The sequence below is a fragment of the Acinonyx jubatus genome, chromosome C1, assembly GCF_027475565.1.
Source record: "Acinonyx jubatus isolate Ajub_Pintada_27869175 chromosome C1, VMU_Ajub_asm_v1.0, whole genome shotgun sequence".
Classification (NCBI taxonomy): domain Eukaryota; kingdom Metazoa; phylum Chordata; class Mammalia; order Carnivora; family Felidae; genus Acinonyx; species Acinonyx jubatus.
The window spans coordinates 145,293,325-145,313,786 of NC_069381.1; the positions used below are offsets into that span (position 1 = coordinate 145,293,325).

The 20,462-nt window shown below is 43.0% G+C and overlaps 1 long non-coding RNA gene across 2 annotated transcripts in view; it reads right to left on the reverse strand.

The window, feature by feature from the left end:
* Positions 1-4,817: 4,817 nt before the first annotated feature.
* The window catches only part of LOC113598215 (uncharacterized), a 47,551-nt gene continuing 31,906 nt past the window's right edge, over positions 4,818-20,462 (reverse strand). The window contains exons 6-7 of one of the 2 annotated variants that reach the window (XR_008295374.1): positions 6,956-16,162; positions 4,818-6,562 (exon numbers count right to left, since the gene is read on the reverse strand). This is a non-coding gene — a long non-coding RNA (uncharacterized LOC113598215). Of the gene's footprint in view, positions 16,163-20,462 lie in introns of both variants that reach the window. The other variant, XR_008295373.1, reaches the window with a different exon arrangement.

The following is a 20,462-nucleotide window of genomic DNA, read 5'->3' on the forward strand; positions in this document are numbered from 1 at the left end:
CAAGAAGGTAGAGGCCAGCAGGGTGAGATACAGGGATGGAGGCATGAGGGGAAGAGAGAAAGAAGCTAGAGAGAAGCCAGGAGCCTAACCGAGTGGGGGCGGGGTCTGAGAGTGAGGGCGGGCTCAGGAGGTGGGGAGGGTGAAGGCCCTCCCCTGGGTGATGGGGAAGGGGAATGCACAGAGGCCTCCTTCAGAGGCTACAACTCTCCTCAGGCATTGCCCCACTGTTCACAGTATGCTCTGATGTCTTCTGTTACAACCTGAAAACAATCAAACCATCATTTTGCTTTGAAAAATTATTTTAATTTGTTTTGTTTTGAGAGAGAGTATGCACGCTCAAGCAGGAGAAAGGGCAGAGGGAGAGAAAGCGAGAATCCTAAGCAGACTCCACACTCAGCAGAGCTGTGATCTGAGCCCAAATCACAAGTTGGATGCTCAACCCACTGAGCCACCCAGGTGCCCCTGCTTTTAAAAAGTATTGAACAGGCTCTTCAACAAGGGCCTGTGTGGATTCTTTTTCAATAATTATTATATCCTCAAAAGTGGAAGGAAATCAAATCCTCTAGGGTTGCCTGGGTGGCTTAGTAGGTTGGGCCACCAACTCTTGATTTGGGCTCCATGATCTCATAGTTAGTGGGTTCCATCCCCTCTTCAGGCTGCTGCGCTGACAGGGTGGAGCCTGCTTGGGATTTCTGTCTCCCTCTCTCTCTGCAACTTCCTGGCTTGCTCTCTCTCTCTTTCAAAAAATAAATAAATAAACAAATATTTAAAAAATCCTTTAAAACACACACACACAAGTTCTATCTTCAAAGAAAATGCAGGGGCGCCTGAGTGGCTCAGTCAGTTAAGCATCCGACTTCAGCTCAGGTCACGATCTTGTGCTCCGTGAGTTTGAGCCCCGCGTCCGGCTCTGGGCTGATGGCTCAGAGCCTGGAGCCTGCTTCCGATTCTGTGTCTCCCTCTCTCTCTGCCCCTCCCCCGTTCATGCTCTGTCTCTCTCTGTCTCAAAATAAATAAAGGTTAAAAAAAAAGAAAAGAAAATGCATACTTCATTTTACAACTATCCCTGTAGATTTTCATTTATGTGTACACCAGTATAATTATTTTGAAAATCATTTCAAAGGGCTAGCATTAAGGAGATTTTTGGTGTGATGGATCTATGTATAGAAGGTGGTGGTTACACAAATCTATACATAACGTTAAAATTCATAGAACTGTATGCCAAAAGAAAAAAGTCAATTTTACTGTGCTATAATTTTAAAAGGAAAATAAAATACAACATTTTACTGACACAAGAAAAGCCCAGCTCCCTTGTAAGATCCCAGGTCTCTGTCTGTCTGTCTGTCTGTCTGCCTGTCTTTCTGTAATTGGCAATAAAGGCTAAGGTGGCTATTGGGAAGAGACTAGATTTACTTGAAATGCCCAGTTGTGCTCTGCTAAAACATTAATGCATTCAACTAAAAAAACACTTATTAAACACTTGCTGTGCAGTTCCCCAAAAGTCACTTTCTCTGAGAAGAGGGTGTTTTGTTTCCCCCAACAGGTGTTCACATAGACTAAAAGTCAAAAAGTCTGTGCCCTTCTTCTGACTTTGCATCTCACATCTCTTGAACTTCACTGGTCCTCCTCTGCAAAGTGGGTTTGATTCCTTTCCTTTCCTCAGAAAGGTTGGGGTGAGGAGGAGAGTCCAGGGAGAGAGCTGTGTAAACGACATTATGTAACACAAGTATGGGCATTATTTGGACCAGCTCCACGCACTCTCACGTCCAAAGACCAGACATTCGGGTCGAGGTAGCACCTCTGCTCCTTTGCTGAAAAGGAGAAACAGAAAAGGAGTTGGTTTGCCCTGTTCCCCAGGATACTCTTAGTGTTGACACTCCCAAGCATGTGCTAAACATTACCCCCCCCCCCCCCCAGCCATGCCTTGGTATTCCAGGAAGAAGGGAGGATGCAGCAGGGAATAATGTCCAGAGAGCTAGAGAAGCCCACTGGGCAGCCATGAAAAAGACTCCAGGCACAGGGCTGAAGTTCACACGGCGTGCATCTGAATCGCCTGTTTACAACTAATATCCATTCCAATTGGTCAGTGGCTGTGCTCCAATGTTCACTGATGGTGAACATAACCCCTGTGGAGACAGACCACTGAGGCAGCATAAACAAGTGGGGCAGCTTAGTATTAGAATTTCGAGTCTCTCTTGTCTTGGCTCGATTTTTCCCCCAACTTTTGAAAGAGATATGAACACAGGGAAGTATTTCAGGACACTGGGAAAAGCATCAGTGCAGTGGAAAATGGAAATGGATGCATGGCCTCGGAGCAAGTAAAGACTGATGAGAACTATGGCCAATTATGGGTAAAAGGAGCAGCTGCTGGTTGGCCATAGACTAGGGGTTCTCAATCTTTATCAGGCCATTGGCCCCTTTGGCAGTCTGGCGAAACTTCCAGATCCCTTCTCAGGATGCTGTTTTTAAATGAAATAACATACATAAGATTACAAAGGAAACTATTATTTCAAAACACAGGGATTCCATAGGTCAAGGTTTAAAACTATTGTACCTGTGTAGCAATGTGGGTGGTATAATGCCTAATATTTTTATTTTCTAACAGAAGCCAGGTTCCAAATTTTTAAATGAAGCTTTCTGATTCTTAAGTTCAATGTAACATTTTTCAAACACTAAGCCATTTTACCTCAGCACATGTCTGGGTTTGGGGTGCCTGGTGATCACCATTTCGAAACCTCCATGTTAGACGTTGTAGGAGATTCTTTGTACTAAAGTGGTGGTGACAATCCCACGTGATGTCAACAGACAAGAATGGGGACAGTATCATAAAGCCAAACCAGGGAAAGCCTAACATTTGGCCATCTGTCCGATGGCAGAGGACAAAATATGGCATAAAGGATCCTATGTGCTTGGGTTCTAGTTCATGACGGGGTCGGTCATTATTTTCTTTCCTTTGTGATCTTAATTTTAGCATCCCATCTTCCACTGTGATTTCCCACTGAGATATTTAGATAGATTTTGTTTTAAGTCTGGCTTTAGAATTTAAGGTTTTTAATTTGCTTTCATCACTTCTTTTCACTAACCCTTAGAAAATGGATTTTTTTTTTACCCTTATGGGAAAGAGGGGAGATCTAGTGTCATGTGGACAGCCTAGAAAGGTAACACAGGGGTAGACACCAAAGCAAAAACAGAGGGGAAGACCCTTATTTCAGAGAAAATTTCTTACAATAATAATATATAAGAAGGATTTTACCTGTTCTGAACTTAATTAAAATTAGGCAAGATCAGGTAATTATACTTTCATATAATTAGAAAATATATTGATCTCTCAAAAGAGTTATTGACTCCATATGCATTTGCTTATAAATGGGGCCCCCTATTCCAATAAATGGAAGTCATACCATAAGGTAAGTTGTTTTTTCAAATGGAGTCAATGAAGTATATAGGGATGGCATTTCCTAAATCAGTGGCTTCTATATTTTTTGACCACAATATGTAGAAACATATTTTACATCATGATATGTGTGTGTGTGATTACATATATATGTATACACACATATACTTCTAAAAGTTTTTTTTAACATTTATTCATTTTTTGAGAGACAGAGAGAGAGCACAAGCAAGGGAGGGGCAGAAAGAGGGGGAGACACAGAATCCGAAGCAGGTTTCAGGCTCCGAGCTGTCAGCACAGAGCCCGACGTGGGGCTTGAACTCATGAAACGTGAGATCATGACCTGAGCCGAAGTCAGACCCTTAACCGACTGAGCCACCCAGGCGCCCCTACACACATATACTTATAAAAACAAAAGTTCCATCAAATGTACTTGCTCTTACCAAAAGAAATGTTTTCTAATTCGATTCTGTTCTATTTCCTTTTAAAATGTTGGTCTGAACCCACTAAATTGATTTCACAATCCTCCAATGGTCTGTGACTTGTGCTTTGACAAGCAATGTTGTGATAAGTCCCCATGTTTCTTCAACCCTAAGCACAGACCTCCATTCCTGGGTTCTCCCCATAATACTTCAGGGCCCATTGAGTCTGGACCCAGGCCTTCCTTCATCCATGCTTGTGTGGAGAATAGGTGTGAAGCTTCTGTATAATAATCAGCTTCCATCTCCTTAACTCTTTAATGTATTCGTTTACTCACTTTTCATTCTTGGCTTCGTTTATTCAATAAAATGCTTATTGAATATTCACTGTGTGGTAGACGTAGGTCTTACATCTAGGGCCACAGGCATGCAGATTGATTATCACATCACGCGTTAAGGACTGAGCCAGGTTACCCAGGTAGTGATGGAATCACAGAGAAGTGGCACCTGGTGGTGGAGAGTTTGAATAAGATAATAAGAAGGATGGGCCGGATAATCTCTGACTAGACAATCCCTTGCAGCCATTTCAGTGCCCTCCAAAATAAGTTCTCAAGTAGGAAGTGGATCCATTCACCAGAGGCCTGGGGTGAAGGGTGGGCACAGGAAGGGAGTCTGTGATGACAGGGTGAGCTGAAGTCTTTGGGTTATAGTGGGGGGAGGGGAGAGGAAACGAGGAGATCATAGGGTTGTGGGGAAATTTGGAAATCTCTTGGCCCCGTGCTGAAGTTTTTTCCCACAGAGAGTTGACAGTGCAGAAGTGTGTTATTTATTATTGCTATTTGTCATTTTCATGTTGACAAAGGGTCTCATCTTTCACCGTGACACTCCTTCAGAATGGATTCTTGCAAACAGCAAAGGCTAGTCCTCTTCCCCTGAAAGTTCAACATTACAAGATCTGGTTAGCGGTGGAAGAAATTCCATAACGGTTAATCAGTGGGAGAGTCAGGCCCGGAAGCTGGTGTCCTGTCTCCTGCCCCAGCCTGGGTTCCACGTCCATGACTACCTGGTGAGGAGCTTCTGGAGGGCTGGACACAGGGAGCGTGGTAGCCTCTCCTTTTTCCTTTTTGCTGCTTCCCATACAAGCTGAGGGAGGCGCCCTAAATAAGGGGGTCACTCTTTTGGTAGATGATGGCTTCTTGTTTAGAGGGTCCAGCTGAAGTCACAGGTCACTGCAGTCTTTAATGGAGTCTTTGTTCAAACAGCAAACATTCAGGTAGGCAGGAGCTTTGGAACAGCATTAGTGTCTTGAGTTCTCCTCTGTTCCAAATTCCCTCCCTCCCAGGGCCTAAGGGAGACTCCTCAGGGTCAAACTGTTTAATTCGTTAGATCCCTGTCTAATTTCTTTTTTGCACAGACTAAAATGCAGCACTGTTAGCAATCTAATGTGTATAAAAGTCAACTAAGAGGGCCTCCTGGGTGGCTCAGCCAGTTGAGCATCTGACTTGGGCTCAGGTCATCATCTCACGGTTCTGAGTTTGAGCCCCACATCAGACCTGCTGCTGTCAGCCTGTCAGTGCAGAGCCTGCTTTGGATCCTCTGTCCCCCTCTCTCTCTGCTCCCCTCCCCCGCTTATGTCCTCTCTCTCTCAAAAAATAAACCAAACATAAAAAAAAAAAATCACCTAAGAAACTTGTTAAAAATGCAAATCCCAGAACCTATCCCTATACATTCCAATTCTTAGGTCTTAGCGTAAGTGTGCCCAGACCTGCTTTTTAAATATAATCTTCAGGATGGTGGTACATGTATCCCCTTAGGGCACATTTTGAAAAAAAAAAAAATACAGGGATACAAGCATATAGGGTTTGAAGAAAAAAAAGAGCTGGGCTCCCCTGAAGTTGTTCCCTTTCCTTATGAAACCAAGTTAAAGGACCAAAAAGGCATCCTTCAACTAGACCACTGAGGCCACTTTGAATAGACTCCTTTCTCCAAATTGCAGGAAATCTCCACAAGTGGACCAGCAAAGAATCAGGATTAGGGTGTGAACTGCACGGGAAAAGATCACATTAGAAGGCCTCTATTTTAATTAGCGGCAGGGCCGCAAACCCGGTGACAAACCAGCACAAGTCCAAGTGGCAGATTCCACAGTGGCCACAAGGTGGCGATCTTCTGCATCTATTTGAAACGCTCTGTGAGTTTTCAGGTTTAGCTTATTTCCAATGTTAAATACATCATTAGTTTTAGAAGTACGCATTAATTTTAAAAGGATGCAAGGAGAAATGGTTTAACGGGCAAGCCTTCAAACTAGCATTTCAATCAAATACTGACATACTCTAGATGGAAGAACTTAGTGAGATTTCCACCTCAAACCCCAGAAAAAAAAGATAAAAATCTGTTTGAGTAAAGGCTGTAGTCTTTGCAAGATGAAAAATGTCACTCAAAGAAAGTATCTTAAAAGCTTTCTGAGAAGTTGGGTTTTTCTTGAGAACTAGCAGGTACAATCTGGTCATTAAAAAATAAAAAATAGAAAAAAAAGCATCATCTGGTAAAATTTCCTTTTTATTGGTCTGTAGTCAGGATCAGAAAATGAAAGAGAGAGAGAGAGAGAAACAACACTGGATCAACATAACACTGGTGCAGTTCTGAACCAAAAGTGAAGGCGGAGGTGCGGCTTGGGTGGTGTGGACCTGAGTTTTTCCCAGCAACTCCGCTAGGCCTCCTGGGAGGTGCAGCAGCAGGCGAGGAAGCCAGTGGCCTGAGAGCAGAGAGAGGAGGCTGTGAGTGCTCACCACAGCACAACTTCAAGCCAAGCAGCACAGCCTCAGACTTGGAAGGCCAAGCCATTGGCAAGGTCACTGTGGTCCTGGGACTTCAGGAGACAGAGAGGCTAGTGGTTGGCATGAAAGTGAGGCCAAGACAACATTCCACAGAAATAGGCTACAAAAGACAGCCAAGGCTTCAGGCCAGTGGAGAGTGCAGGGGACAAGGTTGCCGATCACCTTGTGGGCTTTGGGCCATATGTATCTACGTCTTAGCCCTTGGCCACAGCCCCACGTTGAGGATGTCCCTGACACATTTGAGTGTAGAAACAATGTGTCTAGAAAGGCCATTAGGAGAAGGGGGCCGAGGCATAAAAATCAATTCTCACCTTTCAAGGGCACTTGGCAAAGTTGGCTTCATATTCTACCCTCTTAATTCAGCTTCCTCTCAAAGAAGAAACCCTGGAAGGCATGGGAATATCGTTGAAGGAAGCACGAACGGCCACCAGGACATAAAAGGTGGTGAGGAAATAGAATGGGCCTCAATAGCTGGGCCTTCCTCCCTCCCACCTTCCCAGTTTCTCCCATCGTGTTCTTGGTCAGGACAGGAAAATGGTTGGAAGGGGAAAACTCTTTTCAAGAAGAAAGGCTGAAGGGGCCATTGTCTTAGAAATTCAGAGACTGCAGGAGAGATGTCGGAGATATTTCTTTTCTCTTTATTCTTCACAGTGTGGGGCTGGGGCAAAGGCTTTGAGGTCCTGGTTGTTTTAAGGGACAGCCATCCTTTGGTTATTCTCTGTTCAGACCCCCCTCACTGCAGGGAAAATCATATTAGAGCTTTGGCAGACAGGATGGATGTTCTCTATGGAGCCAGTGTGTCTGCAGGACAGTGTCCCGTTAGAACCTTCCCTGTGCTGCTAAGCAGCTGAGCGAGATGCTTATATAGCTGAGGAGAGGGGATGCCTGAGAGACATTCCCCTCGACAAGACCCCTTTTTCACTGTGTTATCCGTGGATTTGGGGAGATGGGCTGCCCAAAGCTGGACACACAGAAAGAGCTCATATCTTGCCAACTGTCATGAGACCTTGGGCCATGAGTAATGTAAAATATCATAGGTGATTTAAGGATAAGCAGTTTTATTTAGTGACCTTCTAAATGCAAACCATATCCCACATCCAGTGTGATAAATGCCTTAACTCTGGGGTACATGTGTCTCAGACCTGGGCTGATTTCCTTACACTCAGGCAATCAACCCTTAGAGGCAGGAATGGAGAAACACAGAAGAAGATAGCGTTCACCGGCAAGTTTTTGAGTTTTTGTTTGGCAGGGTTTTTCCTTGCATGGCAGATTTTACGTTGGAAGATGAAGTTCCTGATCTCCCAGGAGGCGAGCTGGTGCTCAACGTGATTTTCTGACGAGTGGGAGTGGATTTGCACAGATACGTCCTCTTCAGTCTCTGCACAAGCGTCGGCATTGTGCAGGCAGCCCAACCCACAAAAAGCGAGGGAAGTTCTCTTGCACGTCTGCTGGGGGTCTCAGGGACCCAGAGCTCGGGTGCAGGGGGCACCTGCTCCACCTGTACCCACACCATTCATTACACACAGCTCACTCGCCTGCCGGACGGTCAACCGGAAGTGAATCGTGCCTTAGCTGAGACATCTTGGCAAGTATGGATGGTTAAATCATAAAATTAATAAAGACAACTTCCCTCCCAATATTTAGAAACATTAAACTAATAATAAAGGCACTGTTCTCAGATCAAAGCAGCTCTTCTTAACTAATTGAAAGAGTTTCTTATAATTAGATTTCTTTTAAAGATTTATTTAAAAAAAATTGTTTCCTTTGGAAGCAGATGCTGTGTTGACTGGCAGTCAAAGTACCAGAATCTTAGACATTGTAATATCACTTTAGATAATTAGCCGCATTGCTTTAATTTTCAGCTACTGTGCCTTTGAGTTCTGTCTGGCAGCCGTGTGGGTATTAGTTTCACAGGAAATTTGCTGAATGGCCAATATGTTGAATGCCTTGGCAAGGCCACCAGAATGACAATATATAGTATGCTCCTTGCTAAAAGCAGAGTAACTATGTAACTTACTGTCCAAACTGGGATACTTTTGAGAATAAAAGGAGGCACAATTAATAATCACTCCAGGAAAATAGATATAAACTGGGATTTCCTTGCTTATACGGCAAGCTTTTGTCCTTTAAAGTTATTTCACAGAAAGAAGGAAGATACAGATAGAATTCTCAATGTTATTCAGGTTCTCATGAACTTACTCATATTCCAGGTCAAATTCCTTTTTTTGTTAACTACAAAATGCTCTTTAGGAAAGACATCCTGAAACGATTCAGCCACTCCTAGTTTTGCATTTTTGTAGAGATCAACTAATGCAAATCAGATTTTAAAAGGAGGGATAGAAATTTGACACAGATTTCACAATTATTCCTGGGTGCAGTCCCTCATCATTTTTTTTTTTTTTGTAGGATTTTCCAAACAGTCACAAAAGCAAAAAAAAAAAGTAAGTGGTTGTGCTGTTAACCTATAGGATGAATGGAAATTCCTGTTGTTATGAAAGTTTACGGTTTGGAGGAAATATTTCAGCAACATCATCATGCCTGCTTTTTAAAAGTACTATATGTCAAACAACTGAAGCGTGAAGACATGTGCTCTGGATGACTCAGCAAAGGATAAAAAAAAAATTGGCCATTGTCATGAAGACGGAAAATGTATGTGGAGACTGAATGTAAAGTGGAAAAAAAATGTTAAATTAAGCATTATTTTATGTAATACCTGACTTTTAATATCAATATATAATTTAATTAACAAATTCAGTATTTTGATTAGACACTTGAATATTTTATTTATATTCCCCAAAGCTTATGTGTCCAAACCACGTAGGTTTCTGTTCTGTGTAGGTTGGTAGCAACAGGCTCCTGGAATTCAGGCTGGGTGAATACAGGGGTTCCCCATGACTTCCTGCCTGGGCAGAAAATTTATTAGGACTCCAGGTGATACAGCGAAACACTGAACCTGTGAGCTATGCCTTTTTGTCTTTTGTCATAAGTCCAGCTGCTGTCTTTCAGAATACCACCATGCATGCGGTAGGGGGTGATGAATATGAGCAGGTGCAAGATTCACTGATGCACACCAGGGTCTCTGCAAGCAAAGTCTACACTGAATGGCTCAGGGACAGTTCCTTTCCATCACATGCCTAAGAAGCCTCCGTCATGGACCCCAGCCTAACCCATGGTGTTAAGGTGGCCTTGGATACATCGACCAAAGACCAGCCACTGTGTGGATCTGGAAAGAAGAATGTGTCAGTCTGGTCTCTTCTGGCCTCCTGGCAGCTGAGAGTCTAGTCGGGGCTAGATAAGATGCACTCTTGGACTAACCGGCTGTACAACTTCAGGCAAATCCCTCAAACTCTCTGACGGAATTAGAGGACTTTCCTTCCAGAGCTATTGCTTTTCTCTATGAAAATAGAAGCAAACGGGCAGGGAAAGGTTGCCATTGATGGTACAGAAAATGAACACCTCAGAGGTAAAAAGAAACAAGAGATCAGAAGCTTCCATGATGAAAAGAAATGAGGCTTCTTTCTTCATTCGCTGTAAACTTAGTTTTACAGATTTTGGAGTAGAAGTATGCTGAAGGTCAGTGAGGAGAATTCACGTACTTAAACCTATATAGATACATAAAAGGCCCTTAAGGACCAGAGAAAATAATCTAGGCTTCTAAACCCTGAAACGAGGTATTACTTGCTACATTGAGTGGCTTGGGGAAAAGGAAATCATGTGATCCTGGTGGCCTTCCTCTTAAATTTGATGACTCCATTCTCTTGATTTGGCCCTTTAAAGGAACTTCAGAGATTTTGAGGAGCGAGAAGCAGGCTTAGGAGTGGGGGACGAGTGTAGAGATGGGGAGCTGGGGTGTTGAAGCACCTCTAAGACTGCTAGGGTACTTGGAGAGTCAGCCAGTGGTGGTTTGGGAGGCTTGCAGCTTGGATGCGCTTCATTTTCTAACTTGCTCTGGTTCCCTTTTTGGTTCGTAACATATTCCTGGATAACCAGGTACATGAACTTCTTTGTAGAACACACACAAACCACAACTATACCATCAAAAGGCTGTGAGATAAAATTTAAAAAATGGATTCCATGTTTGTTGCAATCCAGGTGGTTCTAATTCTGACACTTTTGGGTTTTTTTAGAACTGGAATCCCTTGGTTGGGTAAAAATCCTTGCTTGCTTGCTTGCTTTAAAAAGCATTTCTTCCTTGTTTTAAGCAAAGATCATTGGAATCCAGTTGTGTTCGTCATCACAATGAACATAAAAAGACCTCCCTCAAGTGCCTCCTTCCCTCTGTTTGGGCTAAGATTGCACATATTCAATAGCTGAATATTACACTTAATTCTGGGCAGCACTTTTCATGAGGGATATTGGAAACCAGAAAGCTCCCAGGAGAGGGGGATGGTACAGGTCTGGAAACTACAATAAATGAAGAACAGTCAAAAGAACTGAGCGTCTCTAGTCTGGCGAAGCAAATCTCAACTTAAAAATTGAGAGCTGCTGGCTGCCCAGATGCAGCAGTGGGACCTGGGACACCTGGGTGACTCAGTTTCTGAGGGTCTGACTCTTGGCTTCGGCTCAGGTCATGAGCTCACGGTTTGTGGGTTTGAACCCCACGTCAGGCTCTGTGCTGGCATCATGGAGCCTGCTTGGGGTTTTCTCTCTCCCTTTCTCTCTGCTCCCCCTCCCCCACTCGCTCTGTGTCTCTCTCAAAATAAATAAATAAACTTAAAAAAAAAAAGAGGCAGATCCAGATATTGCTCACTTTGGCTTTGTGAAAAGAAGAACTTAATAAAACTTGGGGCTAGTCAGTATTGAAATGGGCTAGGATGAAGTCATGAAGTCATGGGAAATGTCCATGGAGAGAAAGGGACGCCATATCCAGGATACCTCCTGGGTAACTTGCAGTGAAAGGCTCTGAGTTTAAACTGGGAATACAAATAGATGTATGACAAAGTGCCTCCCTTGTCAGCACCTACTGTCTTCCAGAAGAAAGGATGCCTAAATAAAAATATAAGTAACAATGTAAGAAGTGCATGCTACAGACCAGGGGAGATACTGAGAGCTGTGGGAGGACCTGGAATTGGCAGATGCAGAGGGCTTCATTAGGAGGTGGGATACGGGGTGGGTGTTGAAATGTGCTGAGACTGAGATAAACGGTTGGGGAGATTCTAGGGGTGCAGCTGGGGCTACAGGGAACACTGTAAACAAAAGACTATGCTAGAACAATGTGGATACCAGCAATAGAGAGGAGGGTCTGTGAGGGGAGGACTCAGAGATTGGAGATAGCTGTGAAGGCCAGATACTGGAAATCCTTGAACTGTAGGTTGTTGGAGTACATTCTCCACTGGTACCTGAGTTACTAAATAGCAATGTCTTTATACTTGACAGGCAGTATTGGCTTCCTTGTGCAGTGCCTCAGAGAGGCCAAATGTTAGGGTAGAAAGCAAGTAATACCATGGCATTTTCCTGACCTCTTTCATCAGTGGAGTCTCTAGCCCTAACAGGCTTTTAAGGGAAATAGTACATTCTTTTGGCATTTGCCAGTATTAGCCTACCCACCCCTAAACCCTCAAAGCCCACTGTATAATTACCCCCAGGGGGCCAGAGGTCATTTAAAACAGCAAGTGTAGGCAACACCCAGCTATTAGAACTCAAATTTCAGAGCTATCCCTAAATTCTGGCCTGAAGCATTTTGGAGATGGGAGGGGGCCCCAAAGGTGGGGAGACTTTGAGGTTGGTATTTCCTGCCTGCAGTGAAGGCATGTGGTTTCTGAGGTTGGCATGGGGTAGGCTGTGTTCCTGTAGGGGGGCTGCAGCCCACTCCCAGGGAGGCCCTCTCTCCTCAGCACTGGCTTCAGGCCTCCTCTTGGCCCCTCCACTTCCTCAGAAGCACATACTTGTCTGTTCTCCCTCTTCTTGCATTTAGCTCAACTCCTTGGGTGGGAAGATGAGAGGAGTTTCAGGGCTGCTCCTGTGACCCACTACCCCAGATGGGAGGGGTGGTCCAGACAGAGAGTGGGAAGGAAAGTTATTCCAGAAGGACTCTTCCAGCCTGTCTCCAGGTAGCTACCCAGCTAGCCAGTGCTTCTCTGGTTTCCTGAGAGAAGGAGAAGTTGGAAAGTGGGCAATGCAGCAGTTGGTCTCCATGCAGGATGAGTGCTTGGCCAAGATGGCAGCAATAACTATCTTGCTCTGTTTAGGAGCTGCCTACAGATAACTGCCCCACATGTTCTCATTGAGGGGCCCCAGAAGCCCCTCAGTAGCTTCCACATTAGCCTACTCTGAGGTTTAAAATGCTACCATTAAGATGGATTCCCTGGATTTTATTGTAAATCTCACCCTTAGTTTCTCTTTAAAGATGCAGTTTCACTGGATACAATAAATTAGTCAATTGAGTCATTCCTCCCTAGTAAGAGGAGTGCATTGCCCTAGAAACGTTAGCAGTTGGAGAAGGTAGCCAAAGAAGCTAAATATCTTGAATTGAGAGAGCAGAGAGTACCAAGGGCCACATTCACTTCCTTTAGGATTTGCCATGGGCCAACACAGACCCAGTCAAGCAGCATCTCCTGGGCTCTGGAATGCCTTAAATTATGCTCTAAAATGGATGCTTCTAGGTGCCTGCATGGTTCAGTCAGTTAAACATCTGAATTTGGCTCAGGTCATGATCTTACAGCTTGTGAGTTCGAGCCTCATGTCAGGTTCTGTGCTGACAGCTCAGAGCCTGGAGCCTGCTTTGGATTCTGTGTCTCCCTGTCTCTCTGCCCCTCCCCCACTCCTACTCTGTCTCTCTCTCTCTCTGTCTCTCTCAAAAATAAATACAACATTAAAAAAATATTTAAAATGGATGCTTCTGAAGCCCTATTTTATTCAGTTTCTCCAGCAGGAAAACACATAGGAACCCAGAGTTTGACCAGAATTACCAATTCCACCCTTCTAATCTTGACCTGCTTTGTCTGCTATTCTTGTGTTCATTTTTACCATAAGGGTCTTGTCTTTGAAGCTTGCTGGAGATTCTCAAGTCTGTTTTCAGTGGGAAGGAGGCACGTTTTCACTAAGCAGACACAGCGCTCATTAGATCATGGAAAGTTCTCCATTTCTATCCCAGTCCAGAAGCCAATGTCCTGGGACCATCACTCATAGATCAAAAACCTGCTCAGATGCTTTTCAGAGAGAGGGAAACCGTCCAGCAGGTGTCAGTAAGTTCTAAGATGTGCGGGGAGTCTGGCTTAACAATCAAGTGTGTTCTTTTCCAAACCAGCTTAGTTTTCAAGGCCTTCTCAGGGGATTGTGACTGACAGAAGGGCCGTGATGACTGGAGTTCCCAAAGAGGAGGGCAAAGAGGGAAAATAGAAATCCTTTTCCTTGCGGAGAAGAACTGAGATTTGTTGTGTGTCTGAGGATTCTAGGAAGTCTGTACCGTAGAGCCTAGGCTGAGAAATGCATGATGATTGACTAGAAAGATATTGCAAGGCACCAGAAAGGGGGTTGTTCTGTCTTTTTCCTTGCCTCGGGGCACAATTCCATCTGACCTTACCTAGAGGCAGCCTGTTCAAATCAGCTTCAGGTTTCTCATTCAGCCTGCATGAGGCCTTAGCTGAGGTAATTGTGAAGAACCCAGGCCACGTCAGACCAGCATAGTGGACTCCATTCTATACTAAGGTGACCCTCCACCACACGAAATTGTGCAAACTGGAAGCCTTAGAGCCACAATAGCTTGGGTTGGGGCCCTGTTTCTGGCTTGGCATTAGACCAGATTCTAGGAGAGATCAGGCAGAGGTGTGGAGAAGAGTCTTTTCTTTCTTTCTTTCTTTCTTTCTTTCTTTCTTTCTTTCTTTCTTTCTTTCATTTAAAGATTCTATTTTTAAATAATCGCCCACATGGGGCTCGAACTCACAACTCTGAGATCAAGAGCCATACACTCCACCAAGAGCCAGCCAGGTGCCCCTGGAGAAAAGTCTTTACATCCCTACGTCCTCTTTGTCTGATCAGCATTTACTGAAAGACTGCTGATTTCAAAGATAGTGCTAGGAACTATGGAAGATACTGAGAGATATGATGTGGGGGTGCCTGAGTTTAAGGGAATCAGTATCTTGTGGACTCTGGTATTCATTGTTGACCAGCTACTAGCCTGTCCTTATCGTGCTGGCTCCATTTAGAGGAGCTCCGCCCCAGTTTATAGGATATTGGTAGAGGTATCAATCAGGCATCATAACCAGCTACCACAGGGATGGGATTGTGATCTAACCTGGCTGATGAGGGCACACTGACATCACTATGTAGTTGTTCTCTGTTTCTTACAGCTAAAGGAATGAAACTAATCCATAGATTGACAATGTTTGGTCAACGAAACTGTTTAACACTATATAAAAACCAGCATGAAGTTTCCCAGGGAAAGGATTGACTGATCCAGAGATGTTCTTATCTTACATGGGATGCAGTTGCTCAAATGTACAGGTATTGAAATTGGTTGTCATCTGATAATCAGCTACTATCATTATAAGCTACTTGGACAGGGATGTCTAGGAAGTTGATTTTCTCATTAAACTTAGCTTAGTGAGTTCTGAAGGACAAGGATTGTGTCAAATAGATGCCCGATAGTTTGAGCCCTTGGATATGCTGTTGCTGCTCTGACATGTGAATCATTTGGGCGGTAGGAAAAGGATCCTGAACATGGACCTTGAAAGAAAGAAGGCTCACAATTTGAAAAGTAAAAGTTACCATTTTAGGGACACCTGGGTGACTCGGTTGATTAATCATTCAACTCTTGATTTTGTCTCAGGTCATGATCTCATGGTCATGAGATTGAGTACTGAGTTGGGCTCTGCACAAGGCATGGAGCCTACTTAAGATTCTCTCCTCCCTTTCCCTCTGCCCCTCCCACCTCCAAAAAGCGACCATTTTAAAAAGGCAAAATACCAGCTTTGCTTCTTTATTCTAAGATATTAGATACATTATCATCAGAGAATGGCTAGGAAAAGTGCTTGTTGAGTTTCTTAAGCCATTCTCCAAGATTCATAGTGTCACACATTCTGTTATTAAAGTTATATTTTGTGTTTTACAGTTTTCTTTTCGATGTTGAACCTAAAGTCTTTCCACTTGAACCTGAAAAGGAGGGGATGGCAAAGAGTCCATTCACCACTGTTATAGCCCCATGAGCTAATCAGAGACATTACGTGTTCCTGCTAAGTCCAGAGGGCAGTCTTACAAAGTACTGAACTTAGTACAAAGCTCTCCACCTCGGCATTCATTACTCAGTCCATTAGTGTTGGCCTACTGGATGCCATGAAAGATGAAAGCCACTTTCCATCATAAACTGTAACCAGTGATGCACATTTATGTAAGACCCTGAGCAGAAATTTTGCTAGCTCCTATCTGTTCACAAGCTGGTATAAGTCTCAGAGAAAGACACAACTTCAAAATCAATCAACTATAGATTGCAGCAGTGATGCTGTGAATATAAATGCTTATGGAAAGGCAAATGAAGATAAGACCAGTTACTTCCAAGTACTCAACACGTCAGTTTCCTGTCCCTGTGGGCAGAAGATAAATATTCATTGAATGAAGCCAAGAATGGTGATCAGTTGAAAGGGGTAGAGTCAAGGTTTCACATTTCTAGATGTGTTTTGCTTCATACTGACAGGTCCCAAACAGTCAAGGAGACCCAAGGTCATCTATATGTTCTTTAAAAAAAAAAAAAAGCGACACATCTTCAGCAAAACACAGATCAGTCCTAAGCCTGCACTGGGTTGGGAAAGTTTCCTATCTTCAAGATCATTTATTTCCTAAAATCTCAGATTCATTCCCACCTGAGAGAGCCAACCAGAGTCTAACCTGATAAAGAATGGAAACATAACAATCCTTACGAGGGGGATATATTAATTTCCTAGAGCTATGATAATAAAGTACTATAAACTGGGTGGCTTAAAGCAAATAAATCTATTCTCTTATAGTTCTGCAGGCTACAAGTTCAAAATCAAAGTGTCAGCAAGGCTAGTAGCTTCTGAGAGCCTTGAGACACAAACTGTCCACTGCCTTTCTCCCAGCTTCTAGTGACATGCAGGGATTAATGGCCTGCAATCCCTGGCATTCCTTAAATTGTAGATACAGCTCTCCAATCCTCACCTCCATCCTCACATTGGTGTTCTCTGTCTGTCCTCACATGGCCATCTCCTTGTAAAGACACCAGGTATTTTGGATGAGTGGCTCACCCTACTCCAGGAGGACCTCATCTTAACGAATTATAACAGCAATAGCCCTATTTCCAAATAGGGTCACATTCTGAGGTACTACAGGTTAGAGCTATCACATATACAGATATATATATATATATATATATATATATATATATATATATATATATATATATATATATTGTTGTGGGGGAGGAAGGATACATTGCAACCCATAATAGGAATGAGAAACTATCTGGCCCTGTCAAATCATGAATGTTGCCAAAGCATGTATGGTAACATCTTGGATAGGTTTGATGTGTAGTGGCAGGTCCAAGGGGCCTTTGAAACTAAGACATCCAATAATGTATCCCCAATGGATAGAAGTGTTTCTGTTTCATGATTTTTCCATCTCAGCTCTGATTAGAATGTCAACTGTCACCTAGAAGAGAAAGGTTTCATATCCCATCACCAAATTTCAGATTCATCTTATTTTTAGTGTCTCAAAATTGAAGATGTCAGGAACACATCTTTCAGTATCTGATCAATAATACAAGTTTTCTGTATTTGTTCAGGTGGCTTCCCTCCCCGGAGCTTTCTACCTACCAGATTTTCAACATGACTTCAATACATGTACAAACAGAAAAACTACCCCACAGAGGCTAAAGTAATGTGAAGATAATTTGTTAAAAAGGTTGTGTCTTTAGGATAAGTGGATACACAAATAGTTGGTTTCAAAGAACTAGATGGATAACCCCATTTGGGTTGCACCAATAGTGAGGACAACCAAAGCAATGATACTTCATAGCATATATTTGCTAGTTGTTTATAACTTTTCACTGGGCAGATGCTGGAATGATTTTTTTTTGTATTATGTAGCAACACTAGACAGACAGCTAATATGTTTTTCCAGTTCAGTTATTCATATCTCAGCACTGCAATAGAAAGAAGTCATCTCGTTCCCTTTATTGCAGAAAAAAGAGTTTGTACTTCTCCATACCATTGACTTGGAACAGCCTGTAGCTAATGCAAAACCATATTGGGAGAGGATTTTTTACTCTCTGCTTTCTGACCTCCCCAAAGACATCACTGTCAAGTGAGAGCATTAAAAACTCTATTGAGGGCTTTTATAAAGACAATGGGGGTAAAGAGAGAGCTGTATGTTTCCAACACTTGGACTAGATTTAACTGTATCCCTGGGGAACAGGTCAGCAAGACTATACCATAGGTTCCATGGGGCATCCACAATCTTCCCCAGGGAGGAAATGCATTCCCTTCAGAGCCGCAGGGATCTGTATACTGCACTAAGGAGATCTAATCCATTTTGGCTGGTTGCACTGAGATACTCTCTGTTCCCAATTAAATCAATTATCTGGGTAATCTTCATAATTAACGGCAGAAGACTTGAGCTGTCAGGACTGGCTGTAGCAAAAATATTTGGGCATGTGGGTTAAGCCACAGTTGTTCTGTGGGTGTCTGAGGCCGGGGCAGGAAAGTGGGCTGAGCGCATGCTGGGGCCAGCTTTCTCAATTATTGTTGGGCTCTAACTAAACAGCAGAAAGGGCTTTTGCCTAGAAGTCAGGAGATAGTGTTCTCACTCCATCTCTGACACTAGCAAGCTGTGTCACATTAAGCAAGCTTCTTCATGTCAGAACGACTTATCTTTACATCTGCGAAATGAAGGAATGAAGCCAGATGGTTTTAGTTAGCCTTTACAAAGCAGATGCTGAATATCAGGCACTGTAGTAAACCTTATTTCATTTAATCCTTATAACTAAACTTTTATGAGAAACAAGGCACAGAGAGGATAAGTAACTTGCCTGACATCACACAGCTAGGGATTTTCAAAGACCAGATGATCTTTAAGCTCCCTTCTGACTAAAATTTTAATCTCTATTGCTGTGGAAGCCAAGTGGAAGCCCCTGTGTCCCAGATAAGGCTTAGGCTAACTTATATTCTTGCTACTCAAAGTCCATGGACCAATAACATAGCCATCACCTGCAATCTTTTTGGAAATTTGGAATCTCAGATCTCACTCCAAATTTATGAATCAGAACCTTCATTTTTAACCAGATAACAAGGTAATTCATGTGCCTAGTAAAGCTTGAGGGGCACTAATCTAAGACTGACCAAAGGCCCAACTGGAACCACTGCAAGGGATTTCTGTTTTCTGCCCCCACTGGTAAGCATTGAAAGCCCTAGACTGAGGTGCTGGGGAAGGGTTGCGGTGACTTCCGTCCTGCAGTTCTAAGCCATTGGCCCAGTGCAAGGATCTGTGTTTCTTCTTTGCTTTCTTACCCAAGTCATATATATGCTCCTGACTGTCGGCTCTACTTCCAAAAGGAAGCTTCCAGTAGCTAGAACAGATCTTTGTATCTCTATGAGCTGACCACAGGGCAGAGACTATTGTGAACAGATTAATGCATGTTCAGGATAAAATTCTCCAATGTCCTTTTGCAGGCAGGAGAAATTGCTGTTCTCACTTTCCCACTGACTTCCCTCTTTTATTTAACAATGACTCTACACAAAGGCTTTCTATAGAAAGATAATTGGATTTCTAACTCTATTTGTTCAAAACTCACTTAACATTATAATGGCCCTAGTTATATTGTTTGTATCAACTCATCAGTAGTAAAGTACCAATTTCTGAATAAATATGTAGATTTTTGTACATACACCTAGCATTACCAAAGCAGGAAAGGAAAAATAAGCCAGAAATAGAAATGCATTAATAAAAACAGATACTAACTAGATACTTCGCTGCACTAGGCTTAAATGTGCTGGGTAAGTTTAGATTTTCAACATCTGAGTGCTATTTTTGTCTTATGTATGTATTTGCTTGGTGTTTAATCACTGTGGAACTTTTGGCCAACAGGTCATCGAAGAAGAATATAGCCTGCTGTATTCACCACTGAAGTACCAATTTAACACAATCTTAAATGAATTAAACATATACTTTAACAATGATTATCCTTCCCTTGCCATGGGGGTTGCAACAGAACCTGGTTTCCTGAATACCCTAGAGGTTTCCCTTTGACATCTTTAAGGCAAAAGTAGAGAGGGGAGAGAGAGAAAGAGAAAGAGAGAGAGAATTTCTAGGGATTTTTATGTTTTCATTATGTATGTTTGATAGAGATTTCTTTTCCACCTTTCAAACGTATGAAACAAGGCCTTTTTTTCCATGTTTTTTTCTTCTCTGTTCTTTCTCTGGACAAGGAAGAGGCTACCACTGAATAAATGAAACAAAGAGCAGAATGCATTATTTTCTAAGCAAAAAACCAATGAACACGGACTCTGAAGAGAGCAGATGCTTGCTCTTATATGGGGCTTGGAGAAGCTAGGCTCTCAGAGATTGGTGGCCTCTCAGAAGCAGGAGTGGTCAGGGATTGGCCATGGAAAGCAGTTACTAAAACTGGCTGCTGCTATTGGCTGGCTTTCAGAAGCTTGATTACCATTTCAGAGTTGTCATTAATTGATTGGGAAGAGTTTACAACTGAATCTGGTAGTTACTTGTTCCTACGATCAAAGAGTAGTCAATCTTTCTTGAATTTGGAGTATGGACACTTTTTATGTTCACCTCCTGCCCCCACTTGCTACTTCAGGCAGCCTGTGTACTCACTGTGGCATGAAACATTAAGGAATATAATCTGAGTCCATTGAA